This window comes from Protopterus annectens, chromosome 2.part1 (assembly GCF_019279795.1).
Source record: "Protopterus annectens isolate FY-2018-M chromosome 2.part1, PAN1.0, whole genome shotgun sequence".
NCBI classification, from domain to species: Eukaryota; Metazoa; Chordata; order Ceratodontiformes; family Protopteridae; genus Protopterus; species Protopterus annectens.
In genome coordinates, this window is record NC_056729.1 from 359,332,056 (window position 1) to 359,345,581 (window position 13,526).

Below are 13,526 nucleotides of genomic sequence, written 5' to 3' on the forward strand. Positions count from 1 at the left end.
AACAAAACTTACAGATTAAAACATGAGTAGGGTTGCCACCCCTCCGTTTTTTTGCCGGACTATCCGGAAATCAAACTGATTCTTCAGTAGTCCAGAAAACACTGTACAAACTCCGGTATTCTGTTTCAAAAAGGAAACAGACTATCGGAGTTTGTAAATCAGCTGATTTACTATGCTTTTTTTATAGAAAAGCATAGTAAATCAGCCGAAAGCAGGAAGCAGGAACAGAAAAAGAGGGTGTTCCTCGCTGAATGATGTCATTGTGATATCACAAAAATGGGTGGAATGTGGGCGGGGAGGGGTGGGATGGGCAGGGTTACTGATGACGCAAGGGGTGTGGCTTTACTCCGGTTTTAGCCACGATGAAAGGTGGCAACCCTAATCATGAGGTAAGATCAGTATAAAATATAACATCACACTGGGGCCATAGGCCTCTGTTATGGTAATGGGGCAGGCCTGAAGTAAAGTAAGATTAAGGAGGGATTAGTTGCAGTTGAGAAAGAGGTAGTTTAAGTAGGGTCAGTGCAAGAGCAAGTCCAGGTGGTCCTTTAATGTCTTTTTGAAACAAAGTGTTGGAATCATTCTAACATATAGGGGCAGTTTGTTCCATGCATTGGCAACTGAGTAATTGTAGAGAAGTTTATCAATGTTTTTTGGGGAATTAAAAATCTCCAGGAGGTGTTGGTCAGAGCTACATAGTGTGCGATTAGGAGTGTAGAGAAAGATGATAGTTGCAAGAGCTGGACAGGAGTTGGGCTGGTTTAGGATAAGAGTGAGTCAGGTGTAGCTGAGGCAGAAGAAGTTGGTGGAATTCTAGCCACTGAAGGTTGTGAGCGACAGGGTTGATTTGAAACAAATCTAGTCATTTTATTATAAGTCAGCTCTAGCTTAGTCAAGAGATTAGTTTGTAGGTTAGTAAGAATAGGGGCTGCATATAAAACAGTGGGTAGTAGATAAGCTTGTGCAAAGGAGATTTTAGATTCATTTGTGAGGAACTTTTTATTTCTATAGAGCAGTACAAGGTTTTGATGGGGCCTTTTTAATGCAGTGCTGTATGTGAAGATCAAATTTTAGTTGGTCGTCTATTATGACCCCTAGTAGTTTAGTGTGGGGTTCAACCTTGATAGTTTTTTTTTGTGGGAAGAGATGGTGAAACTAGATTTGAGGTGCTGGAGAGATTTAGGGAGGAAGAGGAGAAATTTGGCTTTGTTAGGCTTTAGAAGGAGCTGTTTGGAAGTTAGACAAGTTTCAACTGAGTGGAGAGATTCTTAAGTAATGGTGAGGAGGTAAGAGAGATTGTCAGATGAGGAAATTATTGTAGAGTCATTAGCATACTGTATTTATGAAGAGTGAGGACAGGAAGTGTAGAGGTTCTTAGTGAAAATGTAGAAGTTCAAGAATGGAACCTTGGGGAACCCCGGTGTGGACTGGTAGGAAGGGAGAGGTTGCAGAGAGCCATTTTACAGACTGTAGTCTGTTTGAGAGGTACCTAGCAAACCAGGAAATAGCAGCATTGGATAGATTAAAGCTAGAAAGTTTTGATAGAAGAATCTTGTGGGAGACAGTGTCAAAGGCTTTTGAGAGGTCAAGGAAAAGACAAGAGACGGGTTTATTGTTATCTCAAGATTTGGAGATAGCCTGTGTGAAAGATATTATATCTATATAATCTATATATATATATTTATATATATATATATATATATATATATATATATATATATATATATATATATATATATATAGCTTATTTGCCATTTGCATTTTCACTGTTTTTTTGGCCAGATATCCCCTTGTCTGAATATAGAAAATATTTAAATGAATAGTTTGTGCAATTTGCTGGATGTTGGTAATTAATTATAGCTATACTTTAAACATCACTACTGCAAGATAACACTGTTTAGCTATAACTTTTCAATCATGTCATATGGTACTGGACCTATTACTCTGTACTAGAACCATTGTATTCCTAACATCATTTTATTAGTTTACTTTGGATGTTTCCAGCGTGTTGCTCACTACAGTTAGTTTCTGGCAGTTGGTACAGAGTATTAAAGCAATGAGCTGATAGCAAGTTGCTTTCAGAGATCCAGGGTTTGATTCCCTCAGCTTTCTTTTGCCTAACTGAATGACTGTGAGCAAGTCACTTAAGCAGGCAATGCTCCCAGAGTGAGTCTGATAAAGATCCATGCAGATCAGAGCACTACCCCTTGATAACAATCAGGAGTCCAGTATGTGTCTCCTGGGATGAGATGACTGACAGTCCCACTTGCATTGCCATGAATGGAATGCACCTGTCATTCAAGGGCTTCTGCATACTGCCTAAAGCCTTTTCTCCCATAGTTGTGCCTGTTTAGGCAGAGTTCATCTAATGAACATTCCAACCTAACCAACAAACCAGATCATAACACATTAATGTGGCCCTCTCATTACCAGGTATCTCAATAATTTTGAGACAATTCTGCATCTGTAATGAGTCTATGTTTGTGTATTGAATGAGACATCATTCAAATGTAATGAGATAGCAGCTCATATAGATGTAATGAAGTATTGCTTCACAGACACAGTGGTGAAATGATTCAGTTTCCTGAAAATGTTAAAACAGTAACACAGTGGAAAACAACCAAAGAAACAATAAACAGTAATCAATATCAATGCAATAGTGGTCATGTAAGAACAAGTATCCACAGAAACATACATCAGGATGGCATGTAGACTAAATGAAAATAATCTTAAGTAGGTGTGATACAAGAATGAATTCAGTCAGAAAAATAAGCAGTAAAATGGGTAAGGAGAGTACATGTGCACTCTCATAACGTCATATACTGTAATATTTCCTTGAAGAAAATAACATATAAAAAATAAAGCATTTGCAGTACATAAAATTGTTGGGCACGAGATGTGAAGAAGAGTAAAGCAAGAGTCAAATGAGGGGAAAATAGGAATGTTAAGAGACAAACAACACATAAAAAGTAAAATAAAATACTATACAGTTAAAAAAAGTGTGAGGAGAACAAGGGGAAATGTGTAACTATCCCCTACTCAGAATGAGGTAATGCAGCAGCACTCCAGTGTTTGGGACTACGTTTGCTGTTAAGCCAAGGTACTCCTATCTGGTGTCACACCATGTAGACGGAGTACCTCAAGGGCCAATTAAACAGGCCCCTTACAATGTGCCTGAGTGAGTTAAGCAGATAAAGAGAGAGGAACTACAGAACATGTTGGATAGGGGGTAATCTAAATGGCTATTAATTTACGTCTGTTTGAATATGTCTTATGACAAAATATCAGCTAATAAATAAGCATATTGTTTTATTTTAATGCACCATAATAGCATACCTTTCAGATACCTGATCTGAAAAGTCTTAAGTTTAAGAAGTCAGCAAGTGAAGGGAGAGGTGAGATGGTAGATGAGGGGTCAGATGAGAGGCCCACAAAAATTGTCCAAACCGGGCCCCACAATCACTAAGGCTAGCCCTATACACAGCCAGCTATCCTAAGCATATTAATGCTAGTTTAGATAAATGCATTGATAGGGCTGTCCATAACAGGATCAAATACAGATGTAAATTCAAGAACAAACCTCCTTTGTGGTTAGTAGATGTACAGAATAAGCTACTGCTTAGCCTAACTTGCAAGGCCAGAGCCCATAATTACAATAAGAATATAAAACAACTCAACAAGAAATTAAAGGCAGCTATTAAGACAAGTAAAGCCTCCCATGAATGCAAGCTTTTGTCTAAAGCTAAATAGAATTATAATTATAAATCTGTCTAAAGCTACATTAGAAAACTGATGAATAACTCACATCACTGCTCAGAACTAATCTGTAATGGCACTTCATATTCAAATCCCAACATATTGGCTAATGTGCTTGCTGATAATTTCTCCCCTGAAACTACCATCCCTCCCCCAAACATACCAGAGTCACTTTCCCACCTACTCCTTCCAAAGGCTACATCATTAAACTCCTCTCTGGGACAAAATATACCTCTTCAGTGGGTCACAACAACATACCTGGTTGTCTTATAAACAGTGTCAAGCAGGCCCTTGCTGTTCCCCTTCTTAAATTGTTCAACCTAGGCCTTGTCACAGGCTATGTTCCCGATCAACGATGGAGATAGTGGTGATGCCCCTTTAGAAGGGTGGCCCCACCAGTGACCCAAGCAACTATAAACCCATCAGTCTTACTAGTCTTGTCTGCAAAGCCATGCAATACATCATCACTGACCTCATAAGCCAGGACATTAAAAATTTGATCAGGGTCAACCCACAGCAGTTCATAGTGGTTAACAGCAAGTCACGCATTCTCAGTCTTGTGTACTTCTTTGAAAAGGTCACACAGGGCTTGGACAACTGCCACACTGTTCATGCTGCCTATATAAATCTAGTAAAAATATCTGATATCATCTAATAGCCTTAAACATAGATCCTGTCTCAAGAATAGAACGTATGTTGTCAGGGTTGGTGATGCCTCCTCAGTTAAGGAAGATGTGGCAAGAGTCATTCACCAAGGGTCCATATTGAGCTCCCTCCTTTTTGGCATTTGTTTCTCTGATCTTAACACTGACAAACGATTTCTGGTTTACTTAATTTGTTGATGACTGCAAGTCGGGTGTAGTTGTCAAATCAACATATACAATTTCCCTTCAAACTGAGTCATCATGCATTAACAACTAGTGCACTGAGAAAGGGTTCAAACCAAATGCTAAGAAATGCAATATCAATCCTTTGGAAAACAAATTGCAAATAACTACTGCATCAATGACTCACCACTCTCCAATGAGTCTGTCACCCGAGACCTGATCATCTGGGTAGATGGCTCCTTTTCCTTTGATCACTATGTAGTGATCATAATAAGGAAGTCCTTTTATATATCACAATTAATCACCAAGAGCATCTCTTCCAAAACCAAGGAAGTTATTGTCCCCCTTTGGCATGTATATCACTAGACATATCAAAAAACATGAAAGACTGCTGAAGCTCATAACAAAAATAATTTTGGGACTCAAAAAACTTAGCTATCAGGAAAGGCTGGAATCACTCTCCCTGTATGCAGGGTCAGATTCTTCAGGGGAGAGTTGTGCCTTGCATTCCTTGCCCTCGGGGATCCAATTATCCATGACCTCTTTTTTTCTCGGTGTGTCAGACAGTGCAGCTAACAATAAATCAGGCGAACACACTCTACATCAGGGAATAAATAAAAGTAAATGTAGAGATAGGTTCATCACCCAGCTGCTGCCCTTACTGTGGAATAGGTTACCCTTGTATGCCAAGCAGTCTCAATCACCTGTCAGCCTTCAGATACAGTTTAGACAATTGGAGGGCACACTAAAATATACACTGGGATGTACAGCCCTTGCTGTCCTTGAAAACGTTGGTAAAGCCTGATGGTGGTTGTTTGCAAGACACACATGGCCTCTGGCCCAGCTAACATTGCTTTTCCTATGATTTCAATGATTCCTATAAAATAAACTGCCATTATGTTTCTCCTCTGCTGCCTATCATTGTGCTTCTGTTTAGTGCTTAGTCAGTCCTTAAAATGTTTAATCAAATGCCCTGCATTTATTTAGCATTATTGTTTTGCTTTGTTTAATCAGCAATTTTATCGGATGTGCTAGTGTAAGAGTAAATTGCTCGAGCATTTTAGTTTGCTCATTCTAGCTATTTTGCAGCTGATTGCTAATCGAGTATGCTAGTTTCTGAAGGTGTGCACATAGTCGTATTTACATTGAATGTGCAGTTGGCCAGTGGTGTGGAACATCAAGCCATTAAACATCAAATAGAATATTAAACGCACTCTGCAGGTTAAAGTTACCCTGAATTATGCTAACACAGTTATTTTGGTAATAGTAAAGGTATTCCCGTACAGGAATCTGTCTTGTCTAATCACTGCCTGCTGTTTCAGTTTGTAAGTGTGCACTGGCAATAATTACCTTTTTTGGGGGGGGGATTCTCCCCTCTTTATGTCTCTATATTTCTGAAGTTAGCATATATAAGCTGGGGTATGATGGGCTTGTTTCCACTGAGGGGGTTGGGGGCTTGCTCCCTCCAAAGAATAGTTATAGTTATAACTAGCTAGAGCTGAGAGTCTTGTCTGAACTGCAGCTATCCATTCCTTCCAATTGCTGTTTAATTTGGCTGTAGTTGGATATGTGTTGTAATGTCCCTTCTTATCCTAGATTTGTTATAGTCTTAATAATCGTCTAATTATTATACTTTCTGCATCTCTGTATAGGTTCATAGGTAGTTACTAGGCATGTCATTCAGGAGACCATTAAAGAGCCTTGCCCAAATTCCAATTGCTGCAAAGCACCATCTTGTTAGGTGACTTGCTCAAGGTCACACATTAGGCAAATGAAGGTGAAAAAATTCAAACCTTGTACCATTGGTACAGGAAGCAGTTCATTAGCAAATCAGAACTGCACTAACTGCCAAACAGTCAAAGATATAGTCCTCTACACTAATTGCTAGACAGCAAGACTATTTCTTAGTTTCTCAAGCAGAATATTGCACTCCTACTTGCTTGTGAATATTTCTGGTTTTCTTACCATACAGCTTTATGTTTCAAAGTCTATCCTTATTTTGCATTGTTCCTTTTTCTGTTCTCTTGCTTCATTCCATTTCTCACTGTTGAACTCCATCTCTCTTTGCTTACCATATTCACTTAACCATTTTTGGGTAATGCTTTGCAAGCCTCACACTCCACAGGCTGCCCTTCTTTGGCCTACAGAACTGATTGTCACCTACATGGAAATACTGCCTTTTATTGCTCCCATCAAACCAAGCCCTTGACCTGAGCAACAAGAACTTTTTCAACCATTACCAATAACCTCTCCCGCATTCTCCTCACGTGCTATGTGTCCATTATCTCTAATCTCATTTGCTCTTCTTACTATTATACTGCTGTGTGTGTGAGTGTCAAAATAAAAGACAGACAGATAGACAGACATATAGACAGATAAATAACACACAATTGATGATACTTTCTAAAAACAAATGGACCATTTATTGCAAAATTGTGATAATGTTAAGTGCTTTCATATTTCATTAGGACTTCCTCAGACATTTACTAACATCTTTTTTTACTTTATCATTGAAACTTTTCAGTCTGTTATGGAGTTTATTGTCAGTCACTGTCAACTTGTATTTATCTAACATAAAATCAATAACTGCTTAACTCTGCCATCTCCTATTTACTATATTAGAGGAGAAACATTTAAGCCCTTTCTATTTTGCAAGGAATTAATTATTCTAAGGCCCATGGTAATTTTCTGTATTATGGCTCTCCTGGAAATATAAAGTGTTCCAATGCAGTCTTTAGGTTGGTATGCTTAGTGGATTAAAAATGTTTACTCATAACTTAAGCTTATAATTTTTATTTAGTGGAGTGAGTAATTCAGTCAATATGAGACCAGATAAACCTTTTATTTTAAATCCTTCTCTCATCCTGTCATTAACACAAATGAAAAGATATGTGAAGTAGACATAAGGGCAGTTTTGTACTCTAATTCCTAAATATTACAACTTGTCCAAAAATATTTATACTTAAAAGAATGGTTGTACTATATTAATAATTATGCAATTTAAAGAATTGTGATACTGTTCGATTAATGAAGACAGATAAACAAGTGGTGTCATGTTATCAAAGGACTCTTATGTTTATACTATTAAGATGTTACAACTGCTTTCATATATTAATTTTTATACAGAAGTTTAAAGAAACTTGTCACTAGAGCGTATTGAAGTGTGAATATAGTTTTAATGGCTTTTAAATGAACTCAGTATTTCAAAGGAACAGTTTGATTATTTTGCACCATCCAACCCTAATATTTGGAGTACCAAAGTTCCATAAACATTCTGATGACCCTCATTTATAGCCAATAGAACCTCTGACCATTTCAAAGAAAAGAAAATGTAGTTAAGAAGGTGTAATCCTATCTTAGAGATTGTACTGATTTCAAAGAAAAATAGAAGTTATAGTAGTTAGGAATTGTGAGTAATCACTGGCATAAACTGCATGCTATGAAACCTCATTCTATTGGTAGTGAGTGGTTCTATTGTGTTTAAGAACTATACCTTGCAATGAGATTTGAGTACTAGGTGAGTACATGGCTTTTATACTACTATGACTATATAGATAGATAGATAGATAGATAGATAGATAGATAGATAGATAGATAGATAGATATGGGATCTCATCAATTCCTGAACTATTAAAAGTCCAAGCACTTGAAATGCCAGCTAAATAGTCTGAAAATTTACTTTTTGAACATTACAATGTAATGGTACAATGGGGTCCCAGAATTTTCCCTTTCGCCACTGTAGTGGGATCTTGGAATTGATATATATTCTACTGCTATAACCATTGCTGACAACCCATCTGACCTCCACTCTACTACCCAGGCATCTTTCCACACCATTGAGACATGGCTTAGTGATAACAAACTAATTCTTAATCCTAAGAAAACTAAACTCCTAATTTTCCTTCCCAAAAACATCACCATACTAAAAAGTACATTTACCATTTTATCTAGCAACAACACCATCATCTCACTTGAACCTAGTACCAAATTGCTAGGAGTCACAATAGATGATCAGCTTAAGTTTGATCTACATATTACAAACTGCATCAAAAAAACTCATCAGAAACTTGGACACATTTTCCGCAACAAGAAATACTTAACCAACACAGCCCGAAAAACTCTCTCTCATGCTTTACTACTTCCAACACTCTTATACACCTGTCACATATTCACAAACCTTAACACCACACTCGTTTCTAAACTTGAAACTTCCTATAATAAGGTGGCCAGATTTGCAGCAAATCAAACCTACAAGTCTCATAACTGCTTATCACTTCGGCAACTAGACTGGCTTGAATTCCCTCACCTGCTCCAACTATATCAACTACAAATCATTCACTCCATCCTCTGTCTACCCTCCTTCTGCCCCAGCCTCTCTTCCATCATATCTAAATATTCCCCTGCTAGGACTCTACGCAGCTCAGACCAAGAACTATTACACATCTACAAACCCAAAACCGAAATCGGATGTCTTCTCTATAACTATAACCCAGCCACATCCTGGAACCAACTCCCCTTAGAAATAAAGTCCCTTCACCATAGCATGAGTTTCAAATTAGCCATTAGAAAATACCAAACAAAAAATGGTCTTGCCACTGCAGTCATCCACCCTGAAACTATTATCCTTCCACCAAATTCTCCTCCTCACTCCAAATGTACCTCTAACCTTGTACTCCTACCTTTTCCTTCCTTCATTACATTCGCTCATAATACTCTCCCACTACTACCTTTCCTCCCTGTCTATCCTATCTATACTCAGTCTGACTGCTCCTAAATAACTAACTTTAACAAATCTGTCTAATATGTCACTTCTACTTTATTTCCTTCATATCTTCGTCTAACCATTTGTAGATTTGCTTTCTAAACCCTAAAACAACTAGGCACTGTTTATATAAAATGATATGTAACTGGTTTCATAATCTTTTGCTGATTATAAATTATTTTGTACTATGCATTTAAAATGATATTGTAACAAGTTTCATAATCTTTTGGTGGTTGTAAATTATTTTTGTAAAATTCTTTTCCCTGAGGAGCTTTTCTCCTCAGGACCCTGCTGAAAATAAGCCAAAAGCGCAGTCAGACTAACCCGGTTAACAAATGTAAAATAAATAAATAAATAAATAAATATTCTGTAAACACTATACAACACTACATGGGGGTGTTGAATGATGTACAAGATTTTTGGTAAGATGTATATTTCTACCTTTCGTACCTTGTTGACAAATGGTAACTTGCAGCTGACATCTATCTCTTCAGTTTCCTTAATTTCTGGACATTCAAAGCATTTTATTCATATTTGTAGAGAGTATCCTGTCTGAATATGTGCACTAAGTCACTAAGATAAGATATGTGATTTGTAGTTAAGTATTCCATACAGGCTCTGTTTAAGGAGAAAAATCTTGATCTGGTTATATTTCACTTGAATCATAAAACAGTAGCAAAATGGCCTACAACTTGTAAAATAGGGTGTATGTGTACTTTTGCATTATTCATAGAGACCATGCAGTTATCCATGAATCAAGTAATAAGAGTACTTGTTTCAGTAACAGAGTACCTAGGAAAGAAAACTGATCACAAAAATGGAAAGTTAAAGTACAAAGTGGAAAAGTAAAGAAAACCGAGGAAAGAAACCACCTTTCACATGTACTTTTTGTGTAAAAATAAGTAATTGAATGTATGTTAGCTGAAACAATTCTAGACAAAGAAGATGATGATAGCAGTTGGCACTTATCAATAAACTATTTTGGAAAATTCAGCAAACTGAGACTCACCATAAAATCTGCCAACCTAATGAATCAGAAGGCTTTTGTTTTTGGATACGTAGCAGTACTATATCTGATGGGATTTTTAAAGTTCTTGACCATGCATTAGATACATAACTGTAAATTTAGCAAGTCAAGATTCCTGCGCCTCCTGGGATGAATCCTTGCAGCTTGGGAAGGTGAGATAAGGAATTTAAAATGTGTTTGATGTGTTAGTTTAATCTCATAGCTTAAACATTTTTCTCAAGAGGTAAAGTTGATATTGGTCTACAGGTATGTGGATTTGTTCTAAAGAGTTCAGACTTCTCCAAACATCTCAGAAATCACATTTTTTATCCCCTATGCAATTAGCTCATTTATGTCAAGACTGGGTCCATAAAAATAAACAATTGAAAAATGGGATTTCCCAATATATACTAGGAATATCACTATGTGACTATTTCTTGCCGTGCATATATTTAGTTTGTAATAGTTCAGTGTATAGTGAATTAAGGTAATGATACTTCATTTAGTTGTTTTAGTGCAGTCTGCATCCTCCCAACCTTCCAGTGCTTCAAAAACCTTTTGATTTTCTTCAAGTTGACTTCCTGTAGCAATGTGATGTGTTCCTGTAACTTGGTAAATCTCACCACAACTTAACTAGAAGTGCCAGCCTTTTAAAATTTTATAAACAAATAGTGTTCCAACATTACGTAAGGAAATATGGGGGAGAACAGAAAGTCAAAGTGTTGAGGGAACAATACTAAACAGCATGGTTAAAACATTTTTTAATACTCACTTTCCTGTATCAGTCAACTCTGCTGATAATGCTTTGCACCAACAATAACCAAGGTAATGTAACAAACTTTGGCAAGCATAAAAGCAGAAACTGCAAGCACACATTTTTTTAAACAGTGGAATAAACTAGGAAAAAAGAGAAAGGTAACAGTAGCTGTTGGACTAGGAGAGAGCCTATTTTCAGCGGAGGCCCAGGGAGAAATGCTCCAAAAGCATGTCTTTGGAATGTGGGAGCAAACCAGAGTACCAGGAGGAAACCCAAGCAAATGCAGGGGAGACATTCAGACTCTGCACAGAGGGCACCACAGGTGAGAATCAAACTGTAGAACCTCTTGCTGTGACAACATTAACCACTGCACCACTGCATCACCCACCTGATGGCAGACAAGTCTTTAATGGACTTTCCATGAACTAAAAATGTCCAAGCTTACCAGAAAAAAACAGCATTTAGTGCCCCCATTCTTATTGAAAAGAATAGAACAAACAAAATAGTAATTGGAACTGTTATGAGAAACTAGGGACTTGTAATTTATTGACTTTTACATATTTATTTATTGTTTGTTAACAAGGGTAGCAGAGTGATTCCAACTGCACCTGATTCAGACATAGCCCAAAGACATAGTTTGCAAGTTCATGACAATAAAAAGGCCAATAAGATTTATACAAATACAGTTATCAACATGGTTGTACAAATAGACTATACACAAGAAAAGTGAAACTTGGTTACTAAATTACAGTATACATTCTCATATAGTAAAATTAAAACAAGTGGTTTATATATATATATATATATATATATATATATATATATATATATATATATATATATATATGTATACACACACGCGTATATACATATATATATATATGTGTGTGTGTGTGTGTGTGTGTGTGTGTGTGTGTGTGTGTGTGTGTGTGTGCGTGTGTGTGTGTGTGTGTGTGTGTGTGTGTGTGTGTATGTATATATATATATATATATATATATATATATATATATATATATATATATATATGGGTGTCATTCATTTGATCAAATGGACAGTGTACCAACACCCAGTAGATCTACAAAATTTGGTCAATGCAGACAGGGGATCGACAGGTGAGTGAGATCAACAGCCCCCGAGCATGAGAATATTTCCTTTCCCAGGGGATTGTGCGATCTCTGAGTTAGTATATATAATTAGAAAGGGGTGTGGGTGGCACAGCCCCCCCATATAGGAGGTGCAGAGGCAAAAATACTTGCCATTGGTTTAGTCCTTGCTGAATTAATCCCTGTAGCATATGCATAATGTGTCAATATTCATGCCTTCAACATCATAATGTTGATCTACTGGGTGTTGGTGCATTGTCCATATAAGGATCTCTATTAAATTGTTACTAGAGAAATAGTCGACATGCAGAATGTCGATACAGAAACTTTGAACCTCCAGAATATCAATGAGCATAAAAAATAGGTATAAAACATTTTTGGGCAGCAAGCCACCCTGCACCCCACAACACCCCCTGCTCATTATATATTCTAACTCCAAGATTACTCTACAAAAATAATGTTTTATGCACACCTTTTGCATTTGTTGATATTCCAGAGTTTCGTTCAGCATTGTGCATGCAGACTACTTCTCCAGTCGACAAATAAAGATAGACCCATACACACACACACACACACACACACACACACACACACAGACACACACACACATACACAGATATATATATATATATATATATATATATATATATATATATGGTGAAAATGGAAAGATGAGTAGAGGAATGTTTTAGAATCTTTATTCATTCCTAGATTACAAGGTTTGCATTTGAACAGGTAAACGTTGCATCATTGTAACTGCTTCAAAAGGCGATATATAATCTTGTCATGGACCATTGTTATCATTGCAACATATTATTTATATGTAATTAGTTTTAGAGTCTTTGGAAATAACATTAGGAGTAAATACTACATGTCACTTAAGAACAAGACAAGAGGTTATGCTTACGTTATTGAAAGAGGCATATGCATGAGCACACTGTTTTCTTTTATAAGAGTTGTAAAAGTTTAATCTTAAAATAACTGTATGGTAGCATCTAATGTTATTTGAAAGAGAGTCTCATAGTATAGGAGTTAGGAAGAGAGTGCATGGTCAGAACGGTTTAAGCTATTTTGTGGTCTTTGTAGCATGTTGCATTCTGTGACTGGGAGTACAGTTGGTATTGAATAATTCCGAAAGTCTGAGAAAGGGTACAGTTATTATAGATATTTTTGTGAATTTGTATAAATAGATGGAGATCTGCATATTTTTGCACAGGAGGCCAGTTTGCGTATTTGAGAGTGTGAAAGTGATGTTCTGTCCGAGGTAAAGAAAAGGGAGCAGCAAATCCTGTTAGATAGTAACTGTAGGGCACT